The 9,897-nt window shown below is 46.5% G+C and overlaps 1 protein-coding gene and 1 long non-coding RNA gene across 2 annotated transcripts in view; both read left to right on the forward strand.

Moving 5' to 3' along the window:
- The window catches only part of LOC139748897 (S1 RNA-binding domain-containing protein 1-like), a 714,827-nt gene that overhangs the window by 326,249 nt on the left and 378,681 nt on the right, over nucleotides 1-9,897 (forward strand). The window lies entirely within an intron of this gene.
- LOC139749146 (uncharacterized) lies at nucleotides 150-8,355 on the forward strand. The gene is made up of 3 exons (XR_011712891.1): nucleotides 150-159; nucleotides 2,124-2,348; nucleotides 8,201-8,355. It is a non-coding gene; the product is annotated as an uncharacterized lncRNA (long non-coding RNA).

A 9,897-nucleotide genomic window follows, 5' to 3' on the forward strand; every position in this document is an offset into this window, starting at 1 on the left:
CCTTTAATATCTACTGTCTTTGGACGTAACACATCACACCAGCAGCATAATTATAACAATGTAATCTTCCATTATTATCATCATAATTCTTGTATGTTTACGACTGCCTTGTTTACATGGTTGTTTACCTCCCGTTTTCTTTCTCCCCCACAGATAGCCGTGAGTGTTGCCCACTTGCTGGTCTGCCCGGGAACGTATGTATGGTCTTTCAATTGTCAATTTATAATAGGATTCATATACATTATATATATATATACTATAATATTATATATATATTTATATCATATCATATATCTATCTCTAATGCCATCCAACCGCAAGGAATTCGAACGTGCCCCAGGATTCGAGGGCGGGCGGGCCTTACCTTCTGGCGGCGGCCCCGTGCTGGCTGTCTCATGGTCAGCAACGCTATCCCCTACACAATGGAGGCCTCCACGTGTGTGTGTGTGTGTGTGTGTGTGTGTGTGTGTGTGTGTGTGTGTGTGTGGACTGCAGGGGAGGAGGGAAGGGGTGGGGGGGAGTGCGTGCATGTCGACAGGGGACGACAACGCGACACGTGACGACGGTGCACGATGAGGTCCAAACTCTCCCTGTGGCTGGCCTGACCCACCGCTCCCTCCGGCTCAACACCCTCCACGGACCCCGGCGGTGGCGAAGGGAGGGGGGGAGGAGGAGGAGGGAGGGGGAAGGAGGGGAGGAAGGAAGGGGAGGGGAGCGGGTGGTGAAGGGAAAAAAAAAGGGGGGAGGGGGAGGGGGCTTAGGCCTATAGGAGAAATCGTAATTAATGTCATCAATGTAATTGTCATGTAATTAATTAATGTACACGCGACTATATGGATGAACCCGTAAAGGGGTCAGGTCAAAAGAGGGCAACCCATCACACATTCTCTCTCTCTCTCTCTCTCTCTCTCTCTCTCTCTCTCTCTCTCTCTATTCTCTCTCTCTCTCTCTCTCTCTCTCTCTCTCTCTCTCTCTCTATATATATATATATATATATATATATATATTCTCTCTCTCTCTCTCTCTCTCTCTCTCTCTCTCTCTCTCTCTCTCTCTATTCTCTCTCTCCCTCTCTCTCTCTCTCTCTCTCTCTCTCTCTATTCTCTCTCTCTCTCTCTCTCTCTCTCTCTCTCTCTCTCTCTCTCTCTCTCTCTATTCTTTCTCTCTCTCTCTCTCTATTCTCTCTCTCTCTCTCTCTCTCTCTCTCTCTCTCTCTCTCTCTCTCTCTCTCTCTCTCTCCTCGAGGGTCAGGTCAAAGCGTCACACCAACATACGCCAGGGTCGTACCGTCGTGCTGGATTGGGGGGGTCGTATCTTCGTGTTGAAGGGGGGTCGTACCGTCGTGCTGGATGGGAGTCGTACCGTCGTGCACATGGGGGTCGTACCGTCGTCCTGGATGGGGGGTCGTACCTTCGTGTTCAAAGGGGTCGTATCGTCGTCCTGGGTCGGGTCGTACCGTCGTCCTGGATGGGGGTCGTACTGTCGTTCTGGATGGGGGTCGTACCATCGTAGTCAAGTGTGGGTGGTCGTACACCACCGGCACCATCCATACATCAAGGGTTCGACCCCTCAAACACCGGGTCACGTGACGTCTGAAGACGACGACCCCCCCCTCCTTCCCCCCCCACCCACCGTGCCCCAGACCACGCTGGGCCCGTGACCCTCCTCCACCCTCCCCTGTAACTCCCCCCCCCTCCCCACCCCGTGACAGCACGTGACCTGGAGAGAGAGAGAGAGAGAGAGAGAGAGAGAGAGAGAGAGAGAGAGAGAGGCAAATGTATATAAATCAAAATTGGATCTGACGAAATTATATACAAAGAAATAATCATATTTCTACATGTGAATAAATGAATAATGTATATGTACCATGTGTTTGTGTATATATATATATATATATATATATATATATATATATATATATATATATATATATGCATATATATGAATATATATGTATATATATATATATATATATATATATATATATATATATATATATATATATATTATAGGTGTTATAGAGAGCCAGGTAGTGTATATAACATATATCAAATACCCAACGTGTTTACGTGTTTACTTAACTCACTATAGTGTTGTCCTTCACCCCTGCCCCTTCCCCCCAGTGTGGACGCCAGGCGTGGTGGGCGTGAGCGTGGGCGCGGCAGCCCTGGTGCTGGTGGTGGGCGTGGTGTCGTGGGCGTGCTACCGCAGGCGTGGGTCACACAAGAAGCTGGGCGGGGAGAGGACCGTGACCCTACGTAGACCCACCGCGGTCAAGAACCCACAGCCCCAGAGCCACTACCTCAAGAAGTCCCCCTCACCCACGGGGGCAAAGACGCCCCCAGGAGGTGAGTTGCTCTACACCCCTCGCCCACGGGGGCAAAGATAGATAGATAGATAGATAGATAGATACATAGATATATAGATAGATAGATATATCCCCCACAATAGCAGGTTCATTGTGAGAAATGTTCTATTTTCTATACCTCAGGGGAGGGCTCTAGGCCTCGTTAACCACCTGGTGACTCGTTAAACAACCAAGCCTCGTTGGAAGGTGTTCTGGCTCGCTCGTTGACCATCATCTGCCACACAATGGCCTGCTAGGGTGTATGTCATCGTGCGTCTGGCAGACACAATCCTGGCAGGTTGCACGGCCGTCATCGTACATCTGGCAGAGGCGCCCCCGCCCTCCTCCTCCACTCACACACTCTCCCTGGCGGGCCTGACAGCTTGTTAGTGATGGTTTTAACAACTCTCTGATTGGCAATTACTTCGACTTGGGGGCCCCCACAATGCCGTCCTGTGATGCCGTACCGGGACAAGCCCCTGTCTCGTGACGTCATAAGAGGGTCTCGAATTTCGAAACGACACAAAAAATAAAATCCTACGACAATGTTCCATATGATTTTGGAGCGATGAAACGTAAAAATATAAAATGGCTTCAGTCACGATTACTAAGTCCGTCTTGGGTCTATTAAAAGGTTACAATAAATGTCAATAAAGGGAGACTAACCACAAGGAACAGGAAATAATAACTAAATGATAACTAACGTAATAAACTAGTGTCTTTAAGTAGTTCGACAGCTGTGTCTTGAATCAGGTGATCCCGTGTCTAACTCCAGATTACATACAAAAAATGTAATCTAAATGGCATTTTTTTAATGTAATCTGGACGCCATCTTTCCTACCAAAGCTATAAATACGAAGCTGAAATACGTCACCTCCCCCGCTCGGCGGCACCACCGGTCACATTATTGTACCTCTGGCATCGAGCGCCATGCGGCACACCGCCTGGCGCGGGGAAAACATATCGTACCTCCTCCTCCACTTCATAACGAATTGCTTTGTTCCGTAAATGAGCATCGTTAACAACGACGACGACGGCGGCGGGACACTTTGCAAGTTATGACGGCCTCATGAAGGCCAGGCCGGGCCAGCAGCGGCAGCTGGAGACCGCAGCAGCCCTTGGCCGGGTCCAACCATTGACCCAGCTGGTGCCGCTGTACCGCCCAGCCTGCCTCTCTCTCTCTCTCTCTCTCTCTCTCTCTCTCTCTCTCTCTCTCTCTCTCTCTCTCTCCCAGGATGGTTGAGGGGTCGTTGTTGTCACGCCAGGGGTTATGGCACGAGAGAGAGAGAGAGAGAGAGAGAGAGAGAGAGAGAGAGAGAGAGAGAGAAAGAGAGAGAGAGAGAGAGAGAGCAACGACCCTCAACCATCCTGGGAGAGAGAGAGAGAGAGAGAGAGAGAGAGCAACGACCCTCAACCATCCTGGGAGAGAGAGAGAGAGAGAGAGAGAGAGAGAGAGAGAGAGAGAGAGAGAGAGAGAGTCAGGCACCAGGGTCGTGGCATCGCGCTCGTAGGTCGTACCGTCATGGTCGAAGGTCGTACCGTCATGGTCAAAAGGTCGTACCATCATGGTCGAAGGTCGTACCGTCATAGTCGAAGGTCGTACCGTCATGGTCAAAAGGTCGTACCATCATGGTCGAAAGGTCGTACCATCATGGTCGAAGGTCGTGCCGTCATGGTCGAAGGTCGTACCGTCATGGTCGAAGGTCGTACCGTCATGGTCGAAAGGTCGTACCGTCATGGTCGAAGGTCGTACCGTCATGGTCGAAAGGTCGTACCGTCATGGTCGAAGGTCGTACCGTCATGGTCGAAAGGTCGTACCGTCATGGTCGAAGGTCGTACCGTCATGGTCGAAGGTCGTACCGTCATAGTCGAAAGGTCGTACCGTCATGGTCGAAGGTCGTACCGTCATGGTCGAAGGTCGTGCCATCATGGTCGAAGGTCGTACCGTCATGGTCGAAGGTCGTGCCATCATGGTCGAAGGTCGTACCGTCATGGTCGAAGGTCGTACCGTCATGGTCGAAGGTCGTACCGTCATGGTCGAAAGGTCGTACCGTCATGGTCGAAAGGTCGTACCGTCATGGTCAAAGGTCGTACCGTCATGGTCGAAGGTCGTACCAATAAATAAACCATAATTAACCAGATAAACAATCCATTATTAACCTAGTTATTGTATACACACACACACACACACACACACACACACACACACGTACGTTCCACAACCTCTGGTTAAGAAGAAGGATTATAGATCTTACGGTTAATATTAACGTAGACCACATTACTGATCTCCGTGGTACAAGAGGATGCTAAACCACCATCACCACCACAAGGGTCATAACTCTACGGTGTTTACTACCCACGTTCGACTTACTCAACAACAACAACCCCATAATATGGCTATTATGTCTGTGGGTGACTCGGGGTCCAATATAGCGCTCTGCTGTGTAAGTGGTCCAATATGGAGCTACCATGTTTATGGACCAATATGGTGCTATTCTGCTCGTGGTCCAATATGCCGGTCCTATTTGTGGTCCAATATGGCACTTATTAGCGGTCCAATATGGCGCTGTGCTGTGTAAGTGGTCCATTATGGCGCTATCATCTGTGTGGCCCAGTATGGCGCTATCATGTTTGTGGACCAATATGGCGCTATCCTGCTAGTGGTCCAATATGGCGGTCCTATTTGTAGTCCAATATGGCACTTATTAGCGGTCCAATATGGCGCTGTGCTCTGTAAGTGGTCCAATATGGCGGTCCTATTAGTGGTCCAATATGGCGCTATCATGTTTGTGGACCAATATGGCGCTATCCGGCTAATGGTTCATTATGGCGGTCCTATTTGTGGTCCAATATGGCACTTATTAGCGGTCCAATATGGCGCTGAGTTAATGGTCCAATATACTGGTCCTATTAATGGTCCAATATGGCACTATGCTGTGTAAGTGGTCTAATATGGCGCTATCATGTTTGTGGACCAATATGGCGCCATCCTGCTAATAATCCATTATGGTGTTCCTATTTGTGGTCCAATATGTCACTCATTCGCGGTCTAATATGGCGCTGTGCTGTTAGTGGTCCAATATGGCGCTCTTCTTTGTGGTTCAATATGGCAGACTTATCAGTGGTCCAATATCGCACACCTATTAGTGGTCCAATATGGCGCTCTTGTTTGTGGTCCAATATGACAGACCTAGGTGGACAGGTGGAATGGCGGCTCGTCGACCTGGAAACATGGAATGGAACGCGAGGGAAGAAATCTCGTTTTCTGTGGAGACCGAGGGATGGGTAACTCTTCTGATTTGACCCCGACCCAGAATTTGATAAAATAAATACCTATGTATATCATTAAATCACATTAAGTATAGAAAGTAAATGAAGCAAAAAACATATGAGACTTAAAAAATGATATATGAAGGAAAAAAGGGAGCGTTATACATATAGAACGAAGGGAGCGTTATACATAGAATGGTTATACATATAGAACGTCCACTTATGTATATTACGAAAATACATTTTCTAATTCAAAGATATTGACGCACGAACTTATATATATAAAACAAAATGATATAAGAGGAAAAGAAGCGAGAAATAAACTTGGTCCTTCTGAAACAAAAGGGGGACCTTCGCTACATGCAGAAGAACTTTGGTAATTAGAGACATTCAATAAGAAACTTAGGGAAGACGAGGAAGAAGAAGAGGAGGAAAAGGAAGAGGAAGAAGGAGGAAAAGGAAGAGGAAGAAGAAGAGGAAGAAAAGGAAGAGGAAGAAGAAGAAGAGGAGGAAAAGGAAGAGGAGGAAGAAGAGGAGGAAAAGGAAGAAGAAGAGGAGGAAAAGGAAGAGGAAGAAGAAGAGGAGGATAAGGAAGAAGAAGAGGAGGAAAAGGAAGAGGAGGAAGAAGAAGAGGAGGAAAAGGAAGAGGAGGAAGGAGAGGAGGAAAAGGAAGAGGAGGAAGAAGAAGAGGAGGAAAAGGAAGAGGAGGAAGAAGAGGAGGAAAAGGAAGAGGAAGAAGAGGAGGAAAAGGAAGAGGAAGAAGAAGAGGAGGAAAAGGAAGAGGAAGAAGAAGAGGAGGAAAAGGAAGTAGAAGAGGAGGAAAAGGAAGAGGAAGAAGAAGAGGAGCATAAGGAAGAAGAGGAGGAAAAGGAAGAGGAGGAAGAAGAAGAGGAGGAAAAGGAAGAGGAAGAAGAAGAAGAGGAGGCAAAGGAAGAGGAAGATGAAGTACTGGAACTTGTTTTTATAAGTTCATGGCTTGCCAGTTGGAACTTAAGGCAGGAGCAACGTTCACTTGGCGTGACCAACCCATTATACAACTTGGCTTCAGATGGGAAAGGTTACGTGACCAGAGAGTGAACGACCTAGTGACCACTACCAAGGTCTTCCAGTACGACTGGACGACCCTTGAGTACGACTGTACTACCCTTGAGTACGACGGTACGACCCTTGAGTACGATGGTACGAACATTGAGTACGACTGGACGACCCTTGAGTACGACGGTACGACCCTTGAGTACGATGGTACGAACATTGAGTACAACGGTACGAACATTCAGTACGACGGTGCGACCCTTGAGTACGATGGTACGAACATTGAGTACGACTGGACGACCCTTGAGTACGACGGTGCGACCCTTGAGCACGACGGTATATACGACCCTTGAGCACGACGGTATATACGACCCTTGAGTACGACGGTGCGACCCTTGAGCACGACGGTATATACGACCCTTGAGCACGACGGTATATACGACCCTTGAGTACGACGGTGCGACCCTTGAGTACGACGGGACGACCCCTGAGTACGACGGTATATACGACCCTTGAGTACGACGGTACGACCCTTGAGCACGACGGGACGACCCTTGAGTACGACGGTACGACCCTTGAGTACGAAGGTACGACCCTTGAGTACGACGGGACGACCCTTGAGTACGAAGATACGACCCTTGAGTACGACGGTACGACCCTTGAGTACGAAGATGCGACCCTTGAGTAACACTGTACGACCCTTGAGTAAGGCTATACGACCCTTGAGCAGGACGGTACGACCCTTGAGCACAGCCGTACGACCTTACGTTGTGACTGCTGCTTTGCCTCTAACATAAACCTCTGCAGGTCAGGTCACAGCACAGGCCATCACAGACCAAAGGGGTCCGTGTTTAACGACCAGCTAACATATAAGAATACACACTAATTCACTATATCAGTTTCCTTGGGTTCTAAGACCACATATATATATATATATATATATATATATATATATATATATATATATATATATATATATATATATATATATTTCTTGCATCTCTCAGGATGATGTGATGATCATACGAAAGTGCACTTGGGAACTTATCGTATTTCATTTCTCCGTGGACTCATAGGAAGTATATATATATATATATATATATATATATATATATATATATATATATATATATATATATATATATATATATGATTATTAAACTTAAATGATTATCAAAGAATAATAGATTCAAATGTTTCATCATTATCATTTATCTATTTATATAGGAGTGGGCTAGGAAATCCTATAGTTTATATTACTGAGCAATTGACCACGCTGTAACATCTTGTCATATATCAACCTATATTACTGGACAGTTTATAGGAGTCATATATCATTATTATCTTTAAACATATATTTATATATTGAAAATTTATATCATATAAATGTTCTAGCTTTAAATTCATTCAGAATTTGAACTATATCTACCATAAAACTACTCAATATGTACATTTTGTGTATGATTATATATATATATATATATATATATATATATATATATATATATATATATATATATATATATATATATATATATCGTATCTTTACAGGGAAATCCCCCAGTGGAAGCAAGACGCCCCCGGGCGCCAGGTCCCCCACCAGCGGCCTTCCTCCAGGGGGATGTGGAGGACTTACCTCCACCTGCTCCACCCCGCGGGTCCCCTCCCCTGCACACCAGGTGAGTTGATCCACCTACCTACCTACCTCTCTCTCCCACTCTCTCTCTCTCTCTCTCTCTCTCTCTCTCTCTCTCTCTCTCTCTCTCTCTCTCTCTCTCTTCCTCTCTCTCTCTCTCTCTTCCTCCCTCTCTCTCTCTCTTCCTCCCTCTCTCTCTCTCTCTTCCTCTCTCTCTCTCTCTCTCTCTCTCTCTCTCTCCTCTCTCTCTCTCTTCCTCCCTCCTCTCTCTCTCTCTCCCTCGCTCTCTTCCTCCCTCCCCCCCTCTCTCTCTCTCCCTCTCTCTCTTCTTCCCTCTCTCTCTCTCCCCACACGACCGCTGGCAATCCAGTGTTGCCAACACCCACTCCTCTTCTCTCCCCTCCACCACAACCCAACCCCTCCAGAGTTACCAAGACACACACACACACACACCCCACTTGACCCAACCCCCTCCGCCCTTGACCTCACGCCGCCACCATCAAAGGTCACACAACACATCACACTCATATCGAATGTCAACAATAACTATTGAACGGTATTTTTTAATACTGTGTGACGTTAAAGACGAAGTCTATATATATATAATGCTTCATGTTATATATATATATATATATATATATATGCGTGTCGTAGAAGGCGACTAAAAGGGGAGGGAGCAGGAGGCTGGAAATCCTCCCCTCTCGTTTTTTTTTTTCTTTTTTTCAATTTTCCAAAAGAAGGAACAGAAGGGGGCCAGGTGAGGATATTCCACAAAGGCCCAGTCCTCTGTTCTTAACGCTACCTCGCTAATGCGGGAAATGGCGGATAGTTTAAAAGGAAAAAAGAAAGATATATATATATATATATATATATATATATATATATATATATATATATATATATATATATATATATGATGTGATTATTACACGAAAGTGCACTTGGGAAATTATCATGTTTCATTTCCCGTGGACTCATAGGATTATATATATATATATATATATATATATATATATATATATATATATATATATATATATATATATATATATATATATATATATATATTAGTTAATGGCTTTAAATTACAATCATGACACTGTCAGCTTATCTGAACACCGACACTTAAGCTTCATACCTCTTATCATTCTCATGACCCCCCCAAACCCCACCCCAACCCACCTCCACCCACCTCAAAAAACCCCCTCACACATGCCCACCCCACCTCACCCACCTCAACCCAAACCCCCACACATGCCCACCCCACACTAACCCACCTCACCCCACCTCAACCCCCCCCTCACACATGCCCAACCCCCCCTAACCCACCTCACCCACCCAACCCAACCCTACACATGCCCACCCCACATAACCCACCTCAACCCACCCTCACACATGCCCACCCCACATAACCCACCTCAACCCACCCTCACACATGCCCACCCCAAACCCCAACCCACCCTCACACATGCCCACCTGCATGACTGCCCCATTTGTCCTCCACCACAGAGCAGTGGAAAGGGGCCGAGGGTGACACAATTTACGTACGGAAACCGAGCAGGACAAGCCCAGCACGCCCTCCAAGGAGAGCCGAGCTCAAAAACGTAACCTG

The sequence above is a fragment of the Panulirus ornatus genome, chromosome 6, assembly GCF_036320965.1.
Source record: "Panulirus ornatus isolate Po-2019 chromosome 6, ASM3632096v1, whole genome shotgun sequence".
Lineage (NCBI taxonomy): Eukaryota > Metazoa > Arthropoda > Malacostraca > Decapoda > Palinuridae > Panulirus > Panulirus ornatus.